This window comes from Camelina sativa, chromosome 16, assembly GCF_000633955.1.
Source record: "Camelina sativa cultivar DH55 chromosome 16, Cs, whole genome shotgun sequence".
Classification (NCBI taxonomy): domain Eukaryota; kingdom Viridiplantae; phylum Streptophyta; class Magnoliopsida; order Brassicales; family Brassicaceae; genus Camelina; species Camelina sativa.
This window is the reverse complement of record NC_025700.1, coordinates 13,469,130-13,496,895: the sequence shown is the minus strand read 5'-3', so window position 1 is coordinate 13,496,895 and position 27,766 is coordinate 13,469,130. Positions and strand designations below refer to the sequence as shown.

The following is a 27,766-nucleotide window of genomic DNA, read 5'->3' as shown; positions in this document are numbered from 1 at the left end:
GAGAATATCGAGTTCATTCCTCCCACGGACACTATGTACGGTTTTGAGGTTGAGGAGCAACATGTAAAGGTTGCAGAAGCAATAACCGACCTGATGGAGAAAGACATAGATGAGTACCACCCATAGCAGTTTCACTTCAAGGAGTACTCATAACCTAGAATGGCCAAGGGAGTCAAGGCAGCTCAGGACCGTCTCAACAAGCTTCAGAGATGGGGCAAGGCAAGGGATAAGGCGTTCAACAGTTTCACGAACTTCATGCATAAGTTTAGATGTTCGACATCCACTAGCGTTATTCCTATGTCTATTCCCGAGGACACCAGACCAAAGAAGGGTCGCGCCTCCGCGAGCCTTGAGCCAACTCTCCAAAGAACACTCTCTTTGGTCCCTTCTCCAGCACGTCAATCCTCCTATGTGTCAAGAGAGCGTTAGCCTTCACCCGCTCCTTCACGACAATCATCTCATGAGTCTAGGGAGAGAAGGAGAAGAGGTTCGCGAGGTTCCATGGATAGAGCCTCCTCAAGTCATCGGTCGGCCCATCGTTCAGCAGCTCAAGGTGAGCAAGAGATTGAGCAGCAGAATGAAGCTCAGGGTGATTATCATGGCATGCACGCGGTTGAGTAGCAGATTGAGCATCAAGGTGATATCAGCCTACAAAGGTTATTGTGTTAGTATCGGACCATAGTGAGTCCAGAGTCGACAACATGCAGTGCGACGAGCAGCCGAACGTTTATCAGAAAACGCAAGCAGTTGAGCAACAAGTCGACCAAGCAGTTGAGGTCCCTCCTTCGGATCCTAAACAAGGTGAGGGACAAAGTCAGTATCACACTCCTCCTTGGACGAGCACCGACTCCTTTTTCTACTACTGAGGTACTCCTACCTTCCTTTTGTATATACCATTTCATTCATGCATTGTTTTTGTTGTGATTCTCAAATCCTTCTGCAAATTTTTCTTACACGAGAGACTGTGTAATTTAAGTTTGGAGGAGGGTTTGAGATGATGTATCTGATGTTATTTTTTGTGATTCTTATTTTTGCATCATATCATGTTTGAGTCTCCATTCATTTATTTGCATAGAAAAGCCAAACAAATTTGAAAAAAAAAATTGAAAATTTCCACAAAAACAGAGTGTTCATGTAGTTTGCACTTGCATATTAGGATTGAGTCTAGTGTCATTAATATAGGGCTGTTGCATTTAGGATAGGGGTTGATGATGATTGTAACCTTGTTAGCATGCTGAGTTAAATAGGATAGGATCAAGGCCATTGTTATTAGTTCTTTGATGCATGTTGATTAAACTTGAAATGTAAGACTGAACCAGGTTTTGAATTCTCGAAATTGCATTCTAGTCTTGATTGAAGCATGTTTTGAATTGACATCATTTCCTATCTATGTGAACCTAATCATGACTTTCAATTATCTTGTTATGCATTGAATTTGAACTCATGGATACCATATACATATTTGGATTATCGTTCTCCTTTTTACCACCCTTGTTAATCCAAGTAGCTGATTCCCATCTTTGGAACAGTTTCCTGCACCCTTAACCAACCGTTCTTTCAAGGCAATTGTATTCTTGAGTGTCATGCCTTTTCCGAGTTGAGTTTGTTAGAAAGTGGTAGGTTCTAGCCGACAAGAGTAGGATCTTGTGTAGTTCTAGTTTGCGTTTTCCGGACTAGTAGGACTAGATGAGAACTCGATTTGGGATATTGGGATTGGATTTGTGCAGAAAAGTGAAGAGTAAAACGGAAAGCAAAAAGGTAAAGAGTCTTTAGGAGGGGAATGTGTTTTCAAGGTTTATAAGTCTAGTAAAGGATTTGGGTTGAGAAAAATAAAAAGAGTTAATAGTTCTGGGTATAAAATGAAAAGATTAGATAAAGAGAAAGCAAAACGCTTAAGGTGACTAGAGTCTTAAGAAGAAAAGAAAGAAAACCATAGTGATAAAAAAGATTTCTCAATCCGCTAGAATGATAATAAATGACATCCTCCTAAGACTAAGTACAAAGAATAAGAGAATGGGTTTGAGATTATGTATTGGATGAAGGGTAGAGATAGGACCAACCTCTAGGTTAGAACGTTAGGGCTTAGTTTTCTTGGGGACCTTTGGGTAGAAGGGGTATTGCTCCTGTATGTATCAGTTGGTTTCAATCTTTAGTCTTCTCTTAAGATCAACTCCTTTTTAACGAGAGAATAAAACCACTTGAGAAGGAGACCATCTTTGTCTCTAACCTTTTACCCTAGCCAAATGAGTTTGATGACATTGCATAGCTTGATTAACGGTTCTCCGTTAATGAATGTTAAAGGGATTGATTGATAGGATCGCTTGTGTAGATTAAAGATTGGAATCGGTTTAGGTTGTGAAGAACTTGTCTAAAGTTTTTAAATTAAGTTCTCTCACCATGCATCATAGAATTAAAAATAAGGACCTTCATTCTAACTACTTTATTCAACATGTTTTAGGTTCTGAGACCCCATCTTCACACCTCTCTGGCACACTTTGTTCTTGATTGTTTGTTTGGGGTAAGCAAAGAATAAGTTTGGGAGAATTGATATGTCTATATTTTATCTTTGCTTAACATATATTTATCATGCATTTAGCTAGGATAACTCATTGTTTTGCATCATTTTCTAGTCTCTTTTATACACTTTGCATGTTTAGGTATCATCTTTGCATGTTTAGGTATCATCTTTGCATGCATCATGGTCAAGAGAACCTCAAGACCCTAATTCCACAACCAAAACTCAAAGCACTTATTCCACTAAAGCAGTATAGTTACGCACAAGTGAATAAAATTACAAAGTCATTCGCGGAACAAGTTGGTCGAGGTGGATTTGGAACTGTATATAGAGGAACACATTCAGATGGCCGCGTGGTTGCAGTGAAGGTTTTGAAAGACTCAAAGGATAATGATGGTGCAGACTTCATCAATGAAGTTGCAAGCATGAGTCGAACTTCTCATGTCAACATTGTTACCCTCCTAGGATTCTGCTCTGAAGGTTCCAAGAGAGCAATTATTTACGAATTTCTGGAAAATGGGTCTCTTGATTAGTTCATCTCAGACAAGACCTCGATTGATATAGATTGGCCGGTACTTTCTAGAATTGCGCTTGGAGTTGCTCGTGGTTTAGAGTACTTGCACCATGGCTGCAAAACAAAGATGGTACATTTTGACATAAAACCTCAAAAAGCGACTCTATTCTTTTTTTTTTTCTCTATTCTCTCTCTAAAAGAGACTCTTCAAAAACCACTTTTTGCCATTGTTACCAGCCGGCGCCGGCTTCTCTGGCGTCGATCGGATCTTTTCCCTTGTTCTTAAGTCTTTGCATAGATAACACTGGCCAATGGTTTCCCAAATCTTTTGGTTGATTCCTTACATCCGGTTTTTTGTCCTTCTCTCCATTTGCGAGAGTTTTATTCCGACCACAATCCGACGAGATCTTCGGAGTAGTGTCGGCGCCTTTCCGCTGAAGATCATTTCTGGCGGCTTCCTTAGGTTCACGATTGGAATCGTTCCTCATCAACATCGTCAATTAGCCAACTCCGTCGCGAGTTTTATCAAACTGAGAAACTGGGATTTCCAATCCCAGATCTGGGATCCAGGCATATCAAGTTTTGGATTAGAAGATTGGATGATAAAATTTCAGTCTGATTGCATCACTAAACTTTGGCATTATTTCTTCTTGGCGGGTTTGTCTAGCAGCGGAGGACATGGTGATCTGGATATGACGATGGCTGGGTTTGTCTCTGTGTTGGGTCTCCCCAGCGTTAGAGATTTATTTTCTCTCCACAAAGGCATACAACGTTTGTGAGATGATGTTGTGGTTCATTCACGGTGTTGGTATACACGGCCTTCTCGATATGACGCTTATAGTTATTGTGACGATCTCCAACGTTTTTTGGTCTCAGATGTATAATAAGATGGAGTTATATAGCAAGTCAATTTTTCTAATACGCACAAGGACACCGATACAGATTAATTGATATTGGATTGTCAGGATTTCAAAACTTTTTCCAGAAGCAACGGGCTTTGTTTATGTTGTGTGGAGTTTCAAACTAAGAATGCCAATAAGGCATACATATCACATTGAAGTAAGATGGCTTATGAAGAAGGAACATGATAGCGATTAAGGCTTACCGGAAGGAAGCATCCGTCAATTTCACTTCGTCATGTTTGATATCTTCGTTACATGGCACATATTTCTGCTTATGTAACAAATTGATTTATGAAGTTTTGTATTGATCTTATTTGGTGTAATATTCCATTGATTAATAAAAGATATTGAAAGGAAAAAAAAAATTTCGGTGGGAAACTCCTTGCTTTCAAAACTTTTAACGTCGGTTTACATTATGACGTTATTAAACCGACGTGTCCCATCGTTTTTCTTGTAATGAATAATGTGCTTCTAAACAAATGTAAATACACCAATATTATTGAATAGTACCAGATTTCAGATTTACAAACCAGGAATTATCATCAGTGATAACTATGTGAGTATTTTCAGGATCTAGAGCAATGGCATCTTCAACCTACGACATGCAAAATAAATAAATAAAAATCTTATGAGATTAAATAAATAAAACAAATCTGAAGACATAATTGCTAAACTCGAATGACAAATACACAAACTTGGATGACATAATTGCTAAACGCGAATGACAAATACACACATAAAAAGATGAAGAAGAAAAAGAGAGACTGTAAAAATGGAATGAGAAACCGAAATATGAATCGTAGAATTCTAAGAAAATAAACGATGGAGAGGAAGAGTGACTGAGTGAAAGAGGGATAAATTAGAGTAGATTTGAGTTAATTGGATGTTAAATAGGAGATGAAATTGTTTGAGACGGTGACATGGTTAATTTTAAATAGGTGGTGTTAGTGTGAGTAATTTTAGGGGTTAGAGTCGATGCAGTTTTAAAATATGGATTTTTTTTTTAGAAACTTCTTTTTTTTTTTTTTTTAAATCTCGTTAGAAAAATATAAATTGCCGGATTCTGATCTTTATTTTCTTTATTGTAATTTTTTTTTCTTTTGTTAAATCAATTTTGTTAGAATATTAAAGGTGGAAGATGACTGTGTATAGATCAGGATAAAACAAAATTTCCCTTTCTTCCACCTTCGTGGTAGGTTTTTTTTTTTCTTTTTTTTTTAAAACTAATTTTATTAATCATTAATATTCGTTTTTTATTTGTTTAAATTAAAAGAGAAAGAAAAAAAATCTCATGTGGCTTAATATTATTGGACAATGTGACTTGTACTTTATATGATAAGAATATATATTAGAACTTTATAAGAAGCCCTAATTCATAAGTTTCAACAATGAAGTTTTACTGTACAAAGAAAAAGAAAGTCTCCACAACAAAGAAACCAACAATACAAAACAAAAAATCTGATGTGGCCGAAGAGAAAAGATACCCTTGTTTAACGACAATGTTGTGGGAACATTTGGAGAAAGAGAGATTCAAGGGTTTACGTGTATTCACTCGTGGGATTTGGCATACGTTGTTAACTCTCTCGATTTTTGGCTTGTTGAGATCCGGAAGTGAGGTTTTGTTTTCTCCGATAAGATTTGGCGTCATGATCTTGTTCGTAGTGATGTTTTTCAAGTGTTTACTCTTCGACGACTATCCGGATCCAACAGTAACGCCGGTACTAAAATATCTTAGATTTTTAATATCATTGATCATATTACCTGTCATGTTTTATATCCCTTTCTATTACCCTACCATGGATGTATTTGTTTCGACCTTTTCTTTGCTCGCCGGAGGAATCTCATCCTATCAACTCTATAGCACGATGGACATTGGACATGGTCTACTCTTTCTTTTCCTTGCCTTTACTAAATGGACTTTTAGCCATCGAATTTGCTGCTCAAGAATATTAATCTGTCTCTGGACTTTTATCGACTTATTTCTTCGAATACATTCTCTACGTTTATAATTTCGAATTTCTAGCTAATGTAGTTTAATTTTTTTTAATATTATATTTTATTGAATCATAACAATAAAACTAATTGATTTGTTCTATATAATGTGTTTTTTATATGTAGTTATTTATTTCTCTCCGTTTTTAATATATAACTTTTTAATTTGCATGCACATAAATTAAAAAATCATTTAATTCCTTCTCGTTTGATAATTGGAGCTCTTTAGGCTGTTTACATGAAAAACTTGGTGACAGGGGTTTTATTGATCTGGGTATCTCGAAGACAAGCACTATGGCCGACGTCATGACTATGCAGAGGAGGCAGAGACATCGGCTCCCTTTACTTAATACTGTGGAGGAGGAGATACAGAAGCAACAGCTTAATCGTTCTCGTGAGGCACAGGATGTACCTCTGTGGAGGGAAAAATGACTGCTACCGGAACAGTTTCTCAACCAAGGAAACATGGCACCATATTCACGTTGTTCGCCCGCAACTGGATGACTATAACGCGATCTGGTTCTCACAAGCCACTCTGAAATATGCCTTTCTCACCTGGTTGGTTGCTAAGAACAAAGTGGCAACAGGGGAAAAAATGCAGCAATGGAATCCTCAGGCTAACACAAGTTGTATCCTCTGCAATCACCCGCTGGAGACGAGAGAGCATCTCTTTTTTCATTGTCCCTATTCTAAGTTGGTGTGGGAAGGGTTAGTGGAAAAACTACTCGAAGACAAGTATACAAGTCACATGAAAGATATCCTCACTCTTTTTGCCGGGAATGTTCTTGACAAAACGCTAAAGTTAATCCTGGGTTATGCTTTCCAAACCACCATCTACTCACTTTGAAGAGAATGAAACGGGAGACGGCACGACGAACACTCTTCGACAGCGGAGTAACTGATTAAGCAGATAAGAACGTTCACAATCGTCTCAGTACAATAAAAAGATGCCAAACCACAACCATTCAAATTTGGTTTGCAGCTAGATTCTACTGATTTTATTTCAACCTGTTTAAAGTTTTTTTTCAACATAAACTTTGTAAAACGTTTATTTTTCTTTTGAATATAATTTAACATTAAATTCAAAAAAAAAAGAATCATTTCATTTTTGTTAAGTTTTAAACTAAAACATAATTAAATATCTACCTAAACATAATCTAATCAATAAGAAACAATCTCTATAATATTTCTTTTTTTTGCATTGAACTTTAGAAAAATCAGGAATTTCAAAACATTTTTTTCTCCTAAAAATCAAATAAGAAGAAACGGAGAGAATCCCGATTGTTTGTATAAAAAAAAAAGAAGAAGAAACGGAGAGAATAATAAGTATAACAGGTTTCTTAATATGGGATGAGTTATGACGTTCATAGTATGTCTCAATTTAAATTCATTTATATATGAATAAGATTATACAAATTTCTAATATAAGAGAATAAAAACGAAATAAAGATATTTTGACTGGCGTTTCGTGTTATAGGCCCAATGATTTATCTACAAATATTGAAATTGTGAAAAGAAAAAAAATTATACCGTGCGGTGGATGATGAAGTCTTCTTCTTGTTTCACGGAAAAAGCATTAAATTTGTTGATTTATGCGTACCATAAACAAAAATCAAAAATCAACTAGAATGACCCAACATTTAAGTATAAAAACCAAAAATCATTTTTGTACTATTTTAATTAAATATTAAATTTAAATAAACAGAAATAATTTTATTTAGTTTTTAGTTTTGATTTTTCAAAAAGATTATGAATTTGGCATTAGCAAGTGTGGTGAACGTGGCACCATAACACGTAAAGATACGGAAAAAAGTAATACAGTAAAAAGTAAAAAAGTTAGATTTATTCATGTGCCAAATCCCAAATGGACACCGTAGAGGCGAAGACTTTGTCAAAGGTAATATTGATGAAGTCAATATTTCATTTATTTATTTATGAGAATCCTACTTCTATGTGCCATGTCATCATCTCAAGTCTTCTCGATAAAAAAAAAAAAAAAAAAATCTCGACTAACAAACAAGCACACCCAAAAAAAAGAAAAAAATCTCGCACACCAAAAAAAAAATGTCGCGCCCCACGGTAATGAGATGAGAGAGTTACATGCTCGATCCACGGCGATTACAACTGGAAGCCTATGGCTGGCGGGTTATGTTCATCTTCATCATCTCTTTTCTATCCTCCTAAGTAGCACTGAAACGGGTACGGAGACTAGAAACTCGGACGGCATGAGTACTTATAAGTTAATATATATAAAATCCTACCACCTAAAGTTTGCTTTTTTATTTTATGTATCAAATGTTTTTGTTAGTCAAAATAACACTTTTAACATTAGAAACTTCCATTTAGGACTTAAGTTAGTAATCATGTGTATAAAAAAAACAATTAACAAGACACGTCATCATCTTCTACATTTAGATTAGTATTTGTGTTGAGAAACGTTTCGATGGAGTTTCGTAGCCGTTTCCGTCCCTGAAACGTTTCCGAGACGGGGATGGTGTACCTTTGGGCGTCTCCGTGCTCTTTCTTTTGTGCTTTGATTCCTCCTCGGGTCGTTCCCAATGTTTGGCACTTTCCATACTTCGTGGGTACAACATCAACAAATTTGCTCATGATCAAGTGTTCTCGTATCAACAGGCGGCGGCAAAGGCTGAAGAACAGGCGGCGCGAAGGCTGATTGGTTATGGTAGGAGCAACAACGGGAAGATGGAGATTGAGAAGTTTCTCAAGACTATGAAACTGGATGTTTCTGAGGCCACTCAAAATAACAGTTGGTATAATGAGAAGGATACACAGCCGCCAAAAAGAGCAGCCCATAAGAAGCCGCCAAAAAGCCATCGGAAATGCCATAGTCCTCTGTCCTTCGTAAAACAGCTGACAGAACCAGAACATGAAATTAACTGCAGACGCATATCGATGGAACGTAGAAGCTCTTAATGGACTTGAGAGGATCGTCCACAGCGGTGAAGAACCCCAAAGCACTCACCGGATAGCCTGAAAACGACGATGTTTGGAATTTGTGACGGCGTCTGCGGCTGTACCTATTGTTGTGGCTGTGGTGGCGGTGGATTTGGCTGTTGATTCCTACGATACCTGACTATGAACCGATAAATTCCGACGTGGTACACGCCAAAGATTAAGCAACAATTATTTTCCACCGAAGGTATCTTCAGATCCATGAAGAACTTAACTTCGGCTGATCCAGTTAACACGGCGAGAAGAACCTGTTGGAACCTTGGTTGTGAAGTAACTTGGTCAACGTATCAATCCCGTGATATGAGCACAGTTAATGGTGGTTTCCATATATGTAAAGATTGTGATTTGTTAGGATCGTTTCTATGATGTATATATGTTTGTAAATCAAGGTTTAATAGATGCATCAAAAACTTCAGAACCTCTATTTCTTCATGGTATCAAAGCCTGAATCATTTCTGCAAAATTAAAAGTTTTTTTTTCCAATTGATCGATGGCTGCTGCGAACCCGACGAACTCAATGAACCCCACGAACCCGACAAACCCAACGAAACCGATGACTCCGACAAACCCGACAACCGAAGTGAGATGCACAATCTCACCCTATGATCTGACTACTGCTGATAATCCTGGTGCAGTGATCTCTCATTGATACACAGAGTTTTAAACCCTATTTTCCTACTGCAAGTGCACAACAAAGAAGTAGTACTTAGGGGTCGAATCCCACGAAGACCAAGTTTTACTCTATGGTTCTATTGGTTCAATTTCAAGCTAAGACAATTCAAAGTTGGGTTTGTTTGGTAACAGTAACGCGATTAAAACGGTATAAAAAGGCAATAAGCAAAACACTAGATCAGGGGTAATTCTCGGGAATTTCAGAGATAGCAACTAAACAACTATTCAGGGCATAGATTAAGTACCAGTCTAGAACTCAAACATAAATATAAACTGATCCACTGTCGTGGTATCAATAACTCTATCTGATCGATTCTGTGCGGAAACGCGGAGCACATGCTCAGACATCCGGAGCACATGCTCGGCGGTCCATAAACCCTAAACTGTCGTTTGAGCCCAGAATCGCAGACAAGCATTAAAGAACAGGAATGATAAGTTCACAAATCACCTACACATCAACTTTCGCAGGTCTAGGATAATTTGCCCACTAATGTCTTTTCTAGCAACCTATTACACTTTTGATGAATAGATAAACCTAGAATCATAGATTGGGTGATCAAATCAACCTAAGCATTAAGTCTAACAATAGTGAAGACAATCGATTATATAAAGCCCTATTTGTGTTCTGTTGCTAACCCATGAAACCCCTTTTGAAACCCCTAATCTAGCAAAGAAAACTACTCAGACATAGAGAAATGAATCATAGCAAAAGATGAGAAATTCAATGACATAAAAATAAAAAGGGTTCAGAGAATGCTTCACAAGGTAGCCGCTCTTCTCCCTCTCACAAAAACGTCGCTCAAAAACAAAAGAAAAAGGTATATCCCTCTCTCCTAAAAACCCTAGGTTAAATAGCATACAAGTAGAGAAAAATAAGGAAAGATTCCAAATTCAAATCTCCCTATTAAAAAGCGATCTCAGCCCTCTTTCTCTCACAAAGGATCGCCTAAAATAAGGGGAATTAGGCAGGGAATCGGCGCCTAGATGCTTGCCACGTGTCGTCATGAAACCGTAGAGTTGGGAGCATGTGCTCGGAAATCGGGAGCATGTGCTCCTGGGTCTAAAATCAGCTTTTCTGCTCCAATTCAACTCCTTTCTGCTCCGATTGCTCCTGCTGTTCCAATCCTTGCTTTTAGCTTCCTAGCCTCTTATTATAACCTGAAAAGGACTCAAACAACTACAAAACTATCAAATAAACGGGGTCAAAGTGAGTCAAAACCGTAACATATCAACTCCCCCGGACTTAGATCTTTGTTTGTCCTCAAACAAACTCAAACCAAGCGCCAAGAGAGCCAAGGTGGGAACTCGCAAAAATCTCAGAAACCGTGAGTAGACCATGACCTGCAGACCACATGTGTTAGAACAAGCTATACCAAAAACTTCTCCAGCAAACATCTCCAAAACCAGAACCATAATTGGCAATCAAACCCAGAAAAAGATCACTTTCCAGACAAAGACTCTTTACATTCAATTAAAATTGGCGTGAGCTTCTCATTAAGGGCATTAAGCTAGTGAAATCGAGGCTTGGTAGATAAAAGGCTGTTTTAATGGTGGAGCTATAGAGTGTTTAGGGGTTACCATTACTTCGAAAGAGATGCAGGATATCGCACAAAATGGTAAGGGAGAGTGGACTCATTGATGTCCACAACCTCTAATCACTCTCCTCTTCTTATCTTCTCAAACTCAGCCTCTCTTTTCTCCTCAGGGTACAACGCATGCTCGGGGGTGTGTAACACTAGCTCTGGTCCCTTTCCATCATCCTTAAGCGTTTTTTTTTTTTTTAGATGAAGGATGATGGGGGATCTTCTTCTGATATTGCCCCTGGAGCATGCGGACCGTATCCTAGGCTCTCTCTCTGCTCAAAACAACTCGCGGACTCGGATGTATATAATTTCGGAGCAGGTGCTCGCTGGGTTGGAGCACGTGCTCTGTCCGTCCGGCTCTTTCCTCTTTGGTTCTCCAGCAAGAGCGAGTTAGAGATTGTGTCAGTCCTGCTCTCCCCGACCGTTTTGCACATAGCTGCACAGAATGAGAAAACAAAAATACAAGTGCAAGTGGTTTGAAAGGAGGTTAGGCTCGGGGTGGGTACTAACTTAAAATGAGCTAGCTATTCAGGATCAGCAAGATTGGCAAAATGAATAAGAAGTCCTGAATATGTGACACGTTCCCTATCCTAATGCCCAAAACGAGAAGAATTTAAATCCGGTTAGGTTCCAATAAAGTAGAGTCTAAGTCTTTCCGGTGAAACCTTAATGGGATGAAGCTTTTCTGGCCAGGAGAAGGGTCCGAATGTGAAGAGGTATTAGCTCGTCTCTGTACTCTTAGTTCTGCAACAATGGTCACTAGGAAAAACGGTCAAACTCACAAATGGTTAAAAACATCACAGATTTCGGTCCTAATTCCCACAAGTTTTGGTTCGACTCACATGACAAACTGACTCAATAAAAAGAAAGATAAAGAAAACTAATGTCATAGGTGACCCTCCCCTGGACTTACTTCACACCGTCTCCGGTGGGAAAATAAGCCAAAGAGAGACCTAGACAAGAAGAAAAATAAAGATAACAACAAAAATGAAAAGAAAATAAGGCGGATAGGACAATGATGGTGTGTGTAACCGCGATCAGGCGTCGGAATCGTCTGGGCTCTCGCTCTCCGAACGGGCAAGGCGGCGCCTCCGACGTGGTGGTCTCACTGGTGGGCTTGGGTCGGCGGCGGTGGTGGTGAGGTGGCAGCAACCGCGAGATAGTGTCGTCAGGATCCTTCGCATCAAGCTGTTGTTCTTCTGCTGCGACTCGACCATCCATCTCCTGTACTCAGCGGTATCGGGCTCATCAGAGATCGGTGGGAGATCAAACTCACCCTGAGGATCGGATGATGTGAATGGTGGAACGCTGTCCTCGCGGTGGTGGGATGACCTAGCAAAGTCTGCTGGTGGTGGATCAAACTGGGTAGGTGGAGGCGGAACATCTCCCAGAAGCAGTGGGGCACGGGAGAAACGCAGATCATCCACCGTGGCTAGCTGCGTAAGCTCAGGAGCTGGGAGGCGAATGCTCCCCTGATTACCGTCAGGGCCACCGTACCGGTATGTGTAGAAGGGGTTGGCTAACTGGATGACTCGGGAGTGGACCAGATGTTGTATGTCAATGCGCTCCCATAGACGGAATGAGAGCTTCGACGGCGACGAGGAGAAGANAGAAGAAGAGAAGAAAGAAGGAAGAAGAAAAGAGAGAAGGGTTTGCGATTTGGTGGGTTACCTGGGCCTGGTGGGCCTGGGCCTGAAATTCATTAAACTTACCTGGCCCAATCGCTCTTCTCTTTTTCTTCTTTTGTTCTCAGTTCGCCGAGCATGTGCATCGGGTTGTTCGCGTCCTGCGAGCATGTGCTCTGCATCTTTTTTCTTTTTTTTTCTCAGTTCGCCGAGCATGTGCATCGGGTTGCTCGCGTCCTGCGAGCATGTGCTCCGCATCTTCTTCCAACATTCCTGAAACCGAAAAGAGAAGAAACAAATCCTAAAAAGAAAAAGAAAAACTCAGCAATATATACCTGGTGGGTTGCCTCCCACCCAGCGCTTGTTTTAAGTCATTAGCTTGACTCGAAAGCTCCTTAGGCAATAGGAGGGTCGCCTAGGGCGAAGGTTTCACCCCTTGCGTGCTCAGAGGCGGCAAGATATGGTTTCAGCCTCTGTCCATTCACCACAAATTCTCCTCCTTTTGTGTCCAGCAACACAACAGCCCCATATGGTCTAATCTCCTTGATGGTGAAGGGTCCGGACCATCGTGATCTTAGCTTTCCGGGAAACAGTTTCAGCCTAGAGTTGAACAACAAGACTTGATCATTAGGAGCAAAGGTCCTAGTGAGGATCCGCTTGTCATGGTAGGCTTTGGTACGCTCCTTGTAGAGTTTTGAGTTTTCATAGGCGAGGTGCCTAATCTCCTCTAGCTCATGCAGTTGCATCTTCCTCCTTTCATGGGCGCTCTTAGTGTCAAAGTTCAGCATTTTCACTGCCCAAGCAGCCTTGTACTCTAGCTCAACAGGAAGGTGACACGCCTTACCATACACCAAGTGAAACGGTGTAGTCCCCAGGGGTGTTTTGTAGGCGGTTCTATAAGCCCATAGAGCCTCATCTAGCTTCAGAGACCAATCCTTCCTTGTTGTGTTCACTGTTTTTTGCAAAATGCTCTTAATCTCCCGGTTAGAGATCTCAACTTGGCCGCTTGTTTGTGGGTGGTAGGGGGTGGCGACCTTGTGCCTCACTCCATTCTTCTTGAGAAGACTCTCAAAGACCTTGTTAATGAAATGCGATCCACCATCGCTAATGACTACCCGTGGGACACCAAACCGTGGGAAAATAACCGACTTGAACATCTTGAGCACGGTCTTTGCATCATTATTGGGGCTGGCCAAAGCTTCTACCCACTTGGACACGTAATCGACAGCCACCAATATGTACTCATTGCCGAATGAGTTCGGGAAAGGTCCCATGAAGTCAATTCCCCAAACATCAAATACCTCAACCTCCAAGATGAAATTCTGAGGCATTTCATTCCTCCTGCTGATGTTCCCTTGTCTCTGACATGTGTCGCAAGTAGACACGAACCGCTGCGCATCTCTGAACATGGTAGGCCACCAATAACCCGCTTGAAGAACTTTGGACACGGTTTTGAAAGTAGCAAAGTGTCCAGCATAGGGTGAGCTATGGCAATGAAACAAGACTCCAGGAACCTCCTCCTCAGTCACACACCTCCTGAAAACACCATCCGAGCAATGCCTATAGAGGTAAGGCTCATCCCAAAAATACCGCCTTATGTCTTTTAGGAACTTCTTCTTCTTGTTCCCCACAAACTCAGTAGGTTCTTTCTCTGCTGCTAGGTAGTTTGCATACTCTCCAAACCAAGGAAAACTCGGCTGTTTGTTGGTATCGATTGCCTTGCACGGGGTTTTCGGAGCATGTGCTCCCAGGCGGAGCATGTGCTCGGCGGGATCAAAGATGCCGATCGAGTAAACATGTTCTTCAGGAAGGCTATCATCCAAGGGTAGCTCTTCTTCTATCCTCATTCTTGATAAGTGATCTGCAACTCCGTTCTCAATACCCTTCTTGTCTTTAATCTCCAAGTCAAACTCTTGAAGCAACAAAATCCAACGGAGTAGCCTTGGTTTTGCATCCTTCTTGGTCAGTAGATACCTCAATGCTGCATGATCAGTGTGAACAACCACTTTGGAACCAACAAGGTATGATCGGAACTTCTCAAAAGCAAACACAACCGCTAAAAGTTCTTTCTCGGTTGTAGCGTACTTGCACTGAGCCTCATCCAAGGTGCGGCTGGCATAGTATATCACGTGCAGCTTCTTGTCTTTTCTCTGTCCCAGAACCGCTCCCACGGCATAATCACTCGCATCAGTCATGACCTCAAAGGGAAGGTCCCAATCTGGCGGTTGTACAATCGGAGCGCTAACCAAAGCTCCTTTGATCGTGTGAAAGGCCTCCAAGCAAGCAGAATCGAAATCAAACTTCACTTCCTTACACAACAGCTGGGTAAGTGGTCTTGCTATCTTGGAGAAATCCTTAATGAACCGTCTGTAGAAACCGGCGTGGCCAAGGAAACTGCGGATCCCTTTTACCGAATTAGGCGGTTGTAAACTCATCATCACCTCAACCTTGGCTTTGTCAACCTCAATCCCCTTTTCAGAAATCTTGTGTCCTAGCACTATCCCATCTCTGACCATGAAGTGGCATTTCTCCCAATTCAGCACCAGATGTTTGTCTTCACACCGCTGCAACACCCTGCACAAATTAGACAAACAAACGGAAAAGGAGCTCCCATAGACGGAGAAATCGTCCATGAAAACTTCCATTATATCCTCAATCAGGTCAGTGAAAATGGACATCATGCATCGTTGGAAGGTCGCTGGTGCATTGCACAAGCCAAACGGCATTCTGCGGTAAGCAAAGGTGCCGTAAGGACATGTGAATGTGGTCTTCTCTTGATCGTCGGGATGGATTGGGATCTGAAAGAAACCTGAATAGCCATCTAAGAAACAGTAGTAAGGATGGTTAGCCAATCTCTCAAGCATTTGATCAATAAACGGCAAAGGAAAATGATCCTTACGGGTCGCAGCATTAAGTTTTCTATAGTCTATGCACATGCGATGTCCCGTAACTGTCCTAGTAGGAATCAACTCATCCTTATCATTCTTAACCACTGTAATTCCACCTTTCTTAGGGACTACATGAACTGGACTAATCCAGGAACTATCAGAAATAGCATAAATTACACCCGCATCTAGAAGTTTCATTATCTCTTTCTTAACAACATCCTTTAGATTCGGGTTCAACCTCCTCTGATGTTCTACCGAAGTCATTGATTCATCTTCTAGATGTATCCTATGCATGCAAAGATCTGGTGAGATTCCTGGGATGTCATCTAGTGAATACCCTAGAGCATTTCTATACTTCCTAAGTTCACAAAGGAGCAAAGCGGTCTCTACATTGTTTAGTTCAGAGTTCACTATCATGGGGTATGTAGAGTTAGGACCTAGGAACGCGTACCTTAGCCCGGCTGGAAGTGGTTTTAGCTCTACCTTTGGAGCTCTTAACTCGCTCCAAGGACCGTCCGCTGACTTTACCGGAGCATGTGCTCCGGAATCCGGAGCAGGTGCTCCCTCGGCGGATTCCTCCCCTGATTGGTTCTCATCGTCTAGGCTGGCGTAAGCTACCAGTTGCTGGAACCGTGTACCTGCATCCAAAATGCGTGTAAAACCGTCGGCTTCCTCATTCAAGAATCCATACTTACCCTCTGCCTTTGTCAAGGCAACCTCCAACGGGTCGAGAGTGAGAACTTCATCGGTAACCTCATGTGCAACCTCTGAACCATCATCAACCACAAAAGTCTGACCATCTATCATAGGTTTCTTGAGCAGCTTATTCATCTCAAACCTTGCGATCATATCCCCCAGCTGGAGATCGATCGCTCCCCCTTGCACATCTATAATCGCACCAGCTGTGCATAAGAATGATCTACCCAAGATCAGGGGGTCACGTGGTTCTTCTTCAAGTTCCAGAACCACAAAGTCTGCTGGTATAAGCGTGTCCCCTATCTGGACATGTAAATCCTCCAACACTCCTATGGGGCGCTTGGTGGATCTATCCGCGAATACTAACGAAATCCGTGTAGACTTGAACTTCGTGTATCCCAGCCTTTTAGCCACTGAATATGGCATAAGGTTCACACTGGAACCTAGATCACAGAGGGAGTTTGCAAAAATCGTTTTACCGATTCTCACGGATAAGACAAATCGCCCTGGATCATCTCTCTTCTTTAGCACTTTGTTTTGCAGCACAGCACTGCACTCTCTTGAAACCATCATCACGTTCTCTTCCTCTGACACTCTCCCAGAAACTAACCCTTTCACATATCTCTTCAAAGCAGGTATCATCTGAACAGCATCAGCTAGGGGTAGTTTTACCGTCAATTCTCTCAACATCTCCTTGCACTTTGCATCCTCCAAATCCTTGCGAGATTTCTTAGGAGGAACAGGGTAAGGAACCCTAGGGGTGTACACGCGTGCAGGAGGTACCTCAGTAGGAACGGTCTGATCGGGAGTCGGGAGCACGTGCTCGCTGGATGGGAGCACATGCTCGCCGGATGCTTCGGCTTCTTTTTGACTCAACGGTGGAGTCTCAGCAGCATGTTGAGGAAGGTATTCTTCAGCAATACCCTTGCCCTTGTCAAGCCTAGCGGATGGTGCTTCTCTAGGGGGTAACTTCTTTCCTCCCCTTAGCTCAATCGCATTGACATACTCGTTCCGCGGGTTTGCTTCCCCTTTTCCGGGCAGAGTCCCAGGAGTTCTTTTCACGGCTTCAGCAGTCTGTGCAACCTGAACATCAAGCTTCTTCACATGTGACATTACTGCCTCATACTTCCCATTAAGGCCATTGTACATGGTATCGACCTTAGCGTTGATTTCCAATGAAGCTTTTTGTTGATTCACCAAGAGTTGTTGCATCATGTTTTTCAGCTCATCCTGAGAGCTGCTAGCAGATGAAGGTCCCAACTGCTGGTTGGTGAAAGGCAGTGCTTGTTGAACGCTTGTATATGCCTGCTGGTTCCCCCCTTGGTAGCGGTTTTGAGTGGGTACAAACTGTTTGCCTTGGAAGTTGTTTGAGAAGGTTTTCTGATAACCCATCTGATTCTGAGCTCCTTGCTGCGGATACACCTGATCCTGAGGGTTCTCCACATTGGTGCTTTTATAGGACAAATTCGGATGGCTTCTGTAGTTCGGGTTGAAACCCCTGTTCTGCACAAAACCTTGCCCACTCACATAATTAACCTCCATCGTTTCATCCTCTCCATCACAAATCTCCTGAGCTAGCGGCATGTCTCCGGTCTCATCGACAAAATGGACAGTTTTCTGGCTCCCCTTCAGAAGAAGGTTCACCTTGGCTGTCAACTCGTCAATCTTTTGCGTATCGACACTGTTGACCTTCACGGACCTGTCATACTCAGGAGCCTTGTTGCTGGAGCTTGCAGCTAGGTTCTCAATCAACTGATATGCTCCTTCCTTAGACTTTGTCATAAAATCCCCATTGCTGGCCGAGTTGAGAGCGTTTCTGTAGTCCCAGTTAACTCCATCATAGAAAATGCCCAGAATCTGTTCATCACTGAATCCATGGTGCGGACACTCTCTACGGTACTCTTTGTACCTCTCCCAAGCCTCGCAGAAGGCTTCTCCAGTGTGCTGTTGGAACGATGAAATCTTGTTCCTCAGGGCAGCGGTCTTAGCCTTGGTGTAGAAATGGTCCAGAAACGCAGATCTACACTGTTCCCATGATGTCAGAGACCCAGGTGGCAATGACTTCAGCCAACGTGAAGCTCTATCCGCAAGAGAGAAGGGAAAGAGCTTGCACTTCAGAAAGTCTGGCGGTATCCCATTTGAACCAGTGGTGCTACATATCTCCTCAAAATTCTCGATGTGGTCCATCGGAATCTCAGCTGGGAGACCGTGAAATAGGTGCTGCTTCACTAGAGAGATCATCTGTGGCTTGATCTCAAAATCTTGTCTCGGGATGGTGGGAGGAACAATCGCCGCTCGGTTGGTGTAGAACACATGCGGGTTGTCCTTGTCCCCAATGGACGGTTGTGGCGGCGCGGCTCTTTCGTGTTGAGCACGGAGCAACTGCCCCAACTGTTGTCGAAGTTGCTGCAACTCGGCAGCCATATCCTCATTGTTTCTATTGTCACCCATGTTGACGGATTGAAACTTTCTGTTCTTGCGGTTTGTTCTTTCTGCCAAAGAGAGCTCTGCGGCTGACAAAGCAACTAGTTCTTCGGTGTTGTTTCTTCTTGTAGATCTTCTTGACATGCACCTGAAACACACGCAAAGAAGAAGCAGAAAGACAAATCAGTAAGGTCTTAGTCTAGTAATTTCGCCGAAAACCAAAGGTAAAAATTTGGTCCCCGGCAACGGCGCCAAAAACTTGATACACAGAGTTTTAAACCCTATTTTCCTACTGCAAGTGCACAGCAAAGAAGTAGTACTTAGGGGTCGAATCCCACGAAGACCAAGTTTTACTCTATGGTTCTATTGGTTCAATTTCAAGCTAAGACAATTCAAAGTTGGGTTTGTTTGGTAACAGTAACGCGATTAAAACGGTATAAAAAGGCAATAAGCAAAACACTAGATCAGGGGTAATTCTCGGGAATTTCAGAGATAGCAACTAAACAACTATTCAGGGCATAGATTAAGTACCAGTCTAGAACTCAAACATAAATATAAACTGATCCACTGTCGTGGTATCAATAACTCTATCTGATCGATTCTGTGCGGAAACGCGGAGCACGTGCTCAGACATCCGGAGCACATGCTCGGCGGTCCATAAACCCTAAACTGTCGTTTGAGCCCAGAATCGCAGACAAGCATTAAAGAACAGGAATGATAAGTTCACAAATCACCTACACATCAACTTTCGCAGGTCTAGGATAATTTGCCCACTAATGTCTTTTCTAGCAACCTATTACACTTTTGATGAATAGATAAACCTAGAATCATAGATTGGGTGATCAAATCAACCTAAGCATTAAGTCTAACAATAGTGAAGACAATCGATTATATAAAGCCCTATTTGTGTTCTGTTGCTAACCCATGAAACCCCTTTTGAAACCCCTAATCTAGCAAAGAAAACTACTCAGACATAGAGAAATGAATCATAGCAAAAGATGAGAAATTCAATGACATAAAAATAAAAAGGGTTCAGAGAATGCTTCACAAGGTAGCCGCTCTTCTTCCACTCACAAAAACGTCGCTCAAAAACCAAAAAGAAAAAGTATATTCTCTCTTTCCTAAAACCCTAGGTTAAATAGCATACAAGTAGAGAAAAATAAGGAAAGAATCCAAATTCAAATCTCCCTATTAAAAAGCAATCTCAGCCCTCTTTCTCTCACAAAGGATCGTCTAAAATAAGGGGAATTAGGCAGGGAATCGGCGCCTAGATGCTTGCCACGTGTTGTCATGAAACCGTAGAGTTGGGAGCATGTGCTCGGAAATCGGGAGCATGTGCTCCTGGGTCTAAAATCAGCTTTTCTGCTCCAATTCAACTCCTTTCTGCTCTGATTGCTCCTGCTGTTCCAATCCTTGCTTTTAGCTTCCTAGCCTCTTATTATAACCTGAAAAGGACTCAAACAACTACAAAACTATCAAATAAACGGGGTCAAAGTGAGTCAAAACCGTAACATATCACTCATCCTCTATTAAAGGGTGATAATTATGATAAGTGGGCTTGTGGAATGAAGACTGCTCTCTGTTCTCGTAAGAAGTTTGGGTTTCTCAATGGATCCATTCCCCGACCTGACAAAGGATCTCCAGATCTCGAAGACTGGTGGACAATCCAAGCGCTTCTTGTGTCCTGGATTAAGATGACGATTGATCTTGTTCTCCGCTCGAATGTCTCGCATCGCGATGTGGATAAAGATCTTTGGGATCATTTGAAGAAACGTTTTTTGGTGATGAACGGACCAAAATTGATGCAAATCAAGTATAATCTTGCTGGTTGCAAACAACGGGGGCTATCCATTGAGACTTACTATGGTAAGTTGATGAAGATTTGGGATAGCATGGCTGCGTTTCGTCCATTGCGTACCTGCAAGTGTGGCTGGTGCATGTGTGATCTTGAAAGTCTTCAGGACCGAGATCGTGAGGAAGACAAAGTTCAGCAATTCTTGTTCGGACTTGATGATGCTTTATATCGAACGGTGCGTTCAAACCTTGTTTCTCGCACTCCGGTGCCTTCGCTGGAAGAAGTCTATAACATCGTTCGGCAAGAGGAGGACTTGATAAAGCATGGCACCATGACCTTGGATAATCGCATTGATGTAAGTGCCTTTGCGGTTCACACGCGATCTCGCTCTACATATCCTCAAATACATAGTGATGACAAGGAAAAAGGCATCTTGTGTACTCATTGCAACCGCAGTGGACATGCTTTAGCAAGTTGTTATGTTGTCATTGGTTATCCCGAGTGGTGGGGAGATAGACCTCGTAGTCGCTCGGTTCACAGTCAAGGTCGTGGGGGAGCTAGCTCTAGTGGCGGTCATGGCCGTGGAGGCAAACCGGCGTATGCTAATCATGTCACTGTTTCGCCATTTGATACAAATCATGTGATTACTGATTCCGACCATGATTACTGATTCTGACCGTGAAGGTGTCACCCTCATTGATGACCAGTGGCGTACTATCAAACGGGTCCTCAATGCTGGCAAGGATGCAACTCAGGAAAAATTAAATGGTAAGTCTACCTCTCCTTAATGGATTATGGATACTGGAGCTTCTCATCATTTGACCGGAAAGTTTGATATTTAACAAATGTGAGAGATATAGATCCAGTATTGGTTATTTTGGCTGATGGTAGAGAACGTGTTTCGGTGAAAGAAGGGACAGTTCGTCTTGGTTCAGATTTGGTCCTGCATTCTATATTCTATGTAGAGGAGTTTCTATCTGATTTGATCTCTCTTAGTCAACTGATGGATGAAAACAAATGTGTTTTGCAAATGACTGATCACTTTCTTGTGGTCCAGGACCACACTTTGAAGACGTTGATTGGGACGGGTACTAGAGTTGGTGGAACGTTTTATTTTCGTTGTATGAAGGTTGCAGCAGCAGTCATTGCAACAGAGGAAAAAGACTATGAGTTGTGGCACAAACGGTTGGGTCATCCATCTGCGAGAGTTGTTTGTTCACTTTCACCGATTTCTGTATTTGTTTCTTCTTCTCTGAATAAAGCGTGTGATATCTGTCTCCGCGCAAAGCAAACTCGCAACACATTTCCTTTGAGTATGAATAAGACATCGACAATCTTTGAGTTAATCCACTGTGATTTATGGGGACCATAACCAACAACTGCTCATTCTGGGGCTAGGTATTTTTTAACGATCGTTGATGACTATTCAAGAGGGGTGTGGTTGTATTTGTTAGCTGATAAGAGTGAGGCACCAGGGCACTTAAAAAATTTTCTAGCATTGACAGAACGTCAATTTGGGGTCCAAGTCCGTACTATCTGCAGTGATAATGGTTTGGAGTTTATGTGTTTAACCAATTTCTTTCAAAGCCATGGTATTGTTCATGAACGATCTTGCGTTTCAACTCCTGAACAAAATGGGAGAGTTGAACGCATACACAGTTTGAATTTTGGGGAGAGTGTGTCTTAACAGCAGCGTATCTGATCAATCGGACTCCAAGTGTTATTCTTAACAACGAGACACCCTATGAACGGCTTCATAAGAAACCACCCCAGTATGGACATTTGCGAGTATTTGGCAGCCTGTGTTACGCTCACAATCACAAACGTCATGGTGACAAATTTACATCTCGGAGTCGCCGATGTGTATTTGCTGGTTATCCTCTTGGTCAAAAAGGTTGGAGGTTATTTGATCTTGAAAAGCAAGAGTTTTTTTTGTCTCCCGTGATGTGGTCTTCTCCGAAGGTGAGTTTCCTTTTGCTCCAATCTCATCCATTGCGAACGTGACGGAGAAAAAGATTGAAGACGATCAACGTGCACTTTGGGCTTCACTGTCTCCTGGCCCAGTTCAAGATGATTTGCTTGATGGATCAGCAGGCCAATTATCTCAATCAAGCCCAAGTGATACAAGTTCTGGTCCACGTGATATTGGGTCTTCATTTTCGACTTCGACTCCACCTGTGCCTCCGCTGGTTCTGGTGCCGACACCGAATTCGTCCACCACTCTGTCATCTTCGACATCGGCCGAAGCTGCACCCACATCGTTGCCTAGTCACCCTCCACGCACAAAATCACCGGCTCCCGTTCCGATCAATCCTCCTCTCCGTCAAAGTACACGACAACGAGAAACCCCAGCTCATTTAAAGGATTATATTGTCAATTTCGCTACCTGTGAACCAGTGGCTTCAATATCCAATTTCTCACCAAGATTCTTAGAAGCGTTTTAGTGCCTCTCATGTTGCGTATATGTCTACGGTTGCAAAGGCTGTTGAACCCAAATCATATAGAGAGGATGTTGCTGATAAACGGTGGAATAAGGCCATGACATATGAAATTGATGCTCAGGAAGCAAACGACACTTGGACTATAAAGACTATTTGGCTTCGTGTTTTCACATGAAAGACGTAGGTCTTCTTAAGTATTTTCTGGGAATAGAGGTGGCACGCAGCTCAAACGGCATATACAGGTATGTTTGGTGCCAAACCGGCGTCTTTTCCGTTAGAACAAAGTCATGACCTCATGTTGTCTACTTCACCTCTTCTTCCAGACCCACATCGCTATCGTTGCTTAATTGGTCGTTTGATTTACTTTGTTGTGACAAGACCCGATCTTGCCTTTTCTGTTCACATGTTGGCGCGTTTTATGCAACAACCTCGAGATGATCTTTGGCAGGCAGCACTACGACTTGTGAGGTATCTCAAATCCGATCCTGGCCAGGGCATTCTCTTACGCAGCAAAGGTGACTTTCAGATAACCGGCTGGTGTGACTCTGACTATGCGACATTGATGTGACCATGGAAGGGGCTAATAAGGAGCAGCTTGTAGCTGAGTTTGAACTTGAGAAACTAGTAGTTGAGCTTGAACCCGAGGAGCATGTAGCGGAGGAACCATTGCTTGTACCTGAAGGACCAATGATAGAGCAAAAGCTAAGAGGCTAGGAAATGCACTAAATGGGCTTATTCAAGAGCTTATGGCCAAAGAGAGCATGGGAAGAACTATTGGGGATGATACCTATCAAGTCCAGCCCACGTTGAGCCTAATTCAAGTCCAAGAAAGCCCAAAATAATCACTTTGTTTTGTGGTCAAAGAGGAGTGACGAAAATAGAGTTCAACTCACCTTGGGAAGACAAATTTCAAAGAGTTGAATCTTCATTCAACTATCTATCTTTATTGTGTTTTAGTTTCAAGAATAATACTTGGCTTTGTGACCAAGTTTTCTATCTCTATATAAACTCATGCAATCTCATTTGAGAATCATCAACCAATTTTCCTTTTCATTTTAGAGTCTATCTCTTTGTTCTTTGTCTAGAACATTTCTTTGTTTTTTGGTGTGTAATATCCAAGCAACAGCCTCCTTTTGCTGGACTAGTGTGTCATATCTAGCAGTGATTGGAGTTGGGAATATCATCAGACTTCCGCAACTGTTGTGCGACCCCTCAATCCATCAAATCTCCCTTGTTGCACCTTGCACCTTGGCGAGTTTCTATCCTTTTTAGTCCGGCTGAGTGATCCTCGAATTTTGGGCGTATCAAGTGGTATCAGAGCCACTTAACCGGTATTTGTCTGTTCATCTTCTCATCTTCCATTTCTAAATATTTCTTCTTCTTTCTATCTTAAATCTGGGTCACCTCCTTTCCTAGGCCATTTCTATTTTCAAAACAAAAGAAAAATCAAAAAATAAATAAAAATAAAAAGATTTGCATTTGGCTAAGTGGTGGAAGAGAAATCCTGCTGGCTGATGAGAAATCCAGCCTTGGAGTGATTAAAACATATTTCACAAAAATCCTCTTGTCTTTCTATCTTCCTTCTTCCCTTGTTGCTTGGGAATTCCATTGGGTTGCTTGGATTTGTTTTCTTAGAAATTAGGGAGAAAGCTCTTGAGTGACCTACCAAAAAAATTGAGAGAAACACTTTTTTGTGAGGATTTTTTATCTGCTAACTTTTGGTGTTTAAGTTTTCAGGAAACCATGGAAAGTGATGGAGAACGAGATCGGCCAGGGAATTCTGTCGCCGGGCTATCTAAATTGCAAAGGAGAGCATTGAATGACACTATTACTAACCTTATGAATACAAGTCTAGAAGAACTACACCAGAGGCTCGACGAGACTCAGAACAGCCAACAAACTCGTTCTAGACCAGCAGCCAGGAGAGAACGTTCAAGGAGGACTTACCAGCCCGAATAGGAAATTGAAGAAGAGGAGTTCCATGAAGAAGATGATCGATCAATCAACTGACCTAGACAAAGTCATAGAAACCATGATCAAGGTGAATCCTTTTGGTACAAGAAATGACAATTTAGGTGGTTTAAAACTTAAAATTCCAACCTTTGAAGGTTAGGTTAGCAACAACTGAGTTTATAGGCTATGCTATTAACTGGTATGATCAAGTTTTGACTCACAGGAGAAGGACATGTGGAAGACCAATAGCTTCATGGGATGAGCTCACTACCTTGATGAGGAAACGGTTTGTGCCGGCTCATTACCACAGAGATCTCCACCAAAAACTCGAACGCTTGCTTCAAGGAACCAAATCTGTGGAGGACTATTTCCAGGAAATGGAAAGCTTAATGATCAAGACGGACGTAGATGAAACCTTAGAAGCTACCATGGCCAGATTCCTTGCAGGCCTCAATTGGGACATTCAGGACAGAATGGAGCTTCAAGAATATAAAAGCTTTGAGGGAATGTTGCACAAGGCAATTCTAATCGAACAACAAACCAAGAGGAAGAGTTTCTCTAAACCTTCTTTTGCTCCAAAACAAAGTTATCAAGATAAAGGTAAGTCTTCAACTTCATCAAATTCAGTTTTTAAGACTAATGCTCCTACTCGTCTTGATAAAGGAAAGGCAGTCGAGACCAACAATTGGGCAAGGGATATTCGGTGTTTCAAATGTCAAGGACTTGGACATTATTCCAACAAATGTCCGAATCAAAAGGTAATGATCCTCCTAGACAACGGTGAAGTGGAGTCCGAGGACGATAAAGAAAAAGAGGAAGATCTCGGACCAATCTTTGACAAAGAGGAAGAACAGTTTGAATATCCAACTCAAGGGACACTTCTGGTCACTAGGAGATCATTGAGCGTTCAACCTAAGTCCAATGACCGAGAACAAAGGGATAATCTCTTTCACTCTACATGTTCAGTTAAAGATAAAGTTTGTTCTTTGATCATTGACGGTGGAAGCTGTACTAACGTTGCTAGTGAAACTCTTGTTAGGAAGCTTGGACTTGAGACAAGACCTCATCCGCGACCTTTTAAACTGGAATGGTTGAATGAAACGGGCGAACAGTACGTCAGGGAGCAAGTCACGGTTCCTCTTACCATCGGCCGATATGAAGACGAGATTCTGTGCAATGTCCTTCCCATTGATGCAAGCCATATTCTTCTAGGACGACCTTGGCAGTTTGACATGAGGGCGATACATGATGGCTACACCAATCGGCATTCCTTTGAGCATAAAGGAAAGAAGATCACTCTGGTTCCTTTAACTCCGTTGGAGGTCCATCAAGACCAGGTCCAATTGAAAGAAAGTCGAGACAAAGAAATTAAACCAGCAAAACCTGAGGTATCTCCTAAGAACTTTAACTTCTTTGTCAAAGAGAGTCAAGTAAGGAAATCTTTGTACTCTCAACAGCCATTGCTTTTGCTTGTGTATAAAGAAACACTAATAGCATTTTCTGACCTTGCACTGGAGCTCCCGAGTGATTTGATAGATGTTTTGCAGGAATTCACAGATATTTTTCTAGAAGAGAACCCTAATGTTTTTCCGCCAATAAGAGGTATAGAACACTAGATTGATTTTGTCCGAGGTACATCACTTCCAAACCGACCAGCTTACAAGACTAATCCCGTGGAGACATTAGAGATTCAAAGGCAAGTTAATGAACTCATGGAAAAGGGACATCTAAGAGAGAGTGTGAGCCCATGTGAGGTTCTAATCATACTTGTGCCCAAAAAGGATGGAAGTTGGCGCATTTGTGTTTATTGTAGAGCCATTAACAACATCACGGTAAATTATCGACATCCTTTTCCTACTCAGCCTGGGCATGATATTTCTATAGATTTTGTGCTTGGTTTGCCTAGAACTAGGACTAGTAAAGATTCAGTTTTTGTGGTCATTGATCGATTTTCAAAAATGGCGCATTTCAAACTTTGTCACAAAACTGATAATGCTTTGCATGTTGCTGAGTTGTTTTTTAAGGAAATTGTTCGTTTTCATGGAGTGCCAAAGCTAATTGTTTTTAATAGGGGTACAAAGTTTTTAAGTAACTTCTGGAAAACGCTTTGGTCTAAACTAAGAACTAAGTTTTGTCTGTTCCAAATCGTTTATGGCTTTAATCCTTTATGTCCATTGGATCTAACCCCTCTACCTTTGAGTGAAAGAGCTAGTTTGGGTGGGAAAAAGAAATCTGACCTTGCCAAACAGATCCATGAGAAAGCAAGAATAAACATCAAGGAGAAGACCAAGCAGTACACAAAACAAGGTAACAAAGAAAGGCACAAGATGGTATTTAAACCCGGAGACCAAGTGATGGAACCCGGGACGATGGCCAGCATACGGACACGGACGAGGACCGGAGCGCGCAAGAAACCAAGGACGCGACTGCGTCTGGAATTAGACGGCCCTCAGCCCAAGCACCGAACCTGATGCCCGGAGCTACAACAAGGAGCCGGACCGCAGCTATGACCGCAAGAAAGAAGTGCCTCATCTTTGTCCAAGCTTTCGTCCAGGAACAAGCAGAACTCGACCGCGGCCCCAACCGACCCGACGAGCAGCCAACCGAGGCTCTTCTAACGGTCTTCACCATCTCACAAGGGTGAAGACCTCCAAGTCATTAGGGAAAGTAGTACTCTTTTTCCCACCTTGGGTTTGTCCCTACGTGGTTTACCAAGGGGGTTTTAACGAGGCTATGGACCCTAGTGCATGGCCATGGACCACTTCGGCCGCGTGGCCATTCTATCCTTAGTTT

General features: G+C 42.0%; 1 pseudogene; it reads left to right on the top strand.

Annotated features, from left to right (window-relative positions):
* LOC109129500 overlaps positions 1-27,766 on the top strand; it is a 59,103-nt pseudogene that overhangs the window by 13,920 nt on the left and 17,417 nt on the right.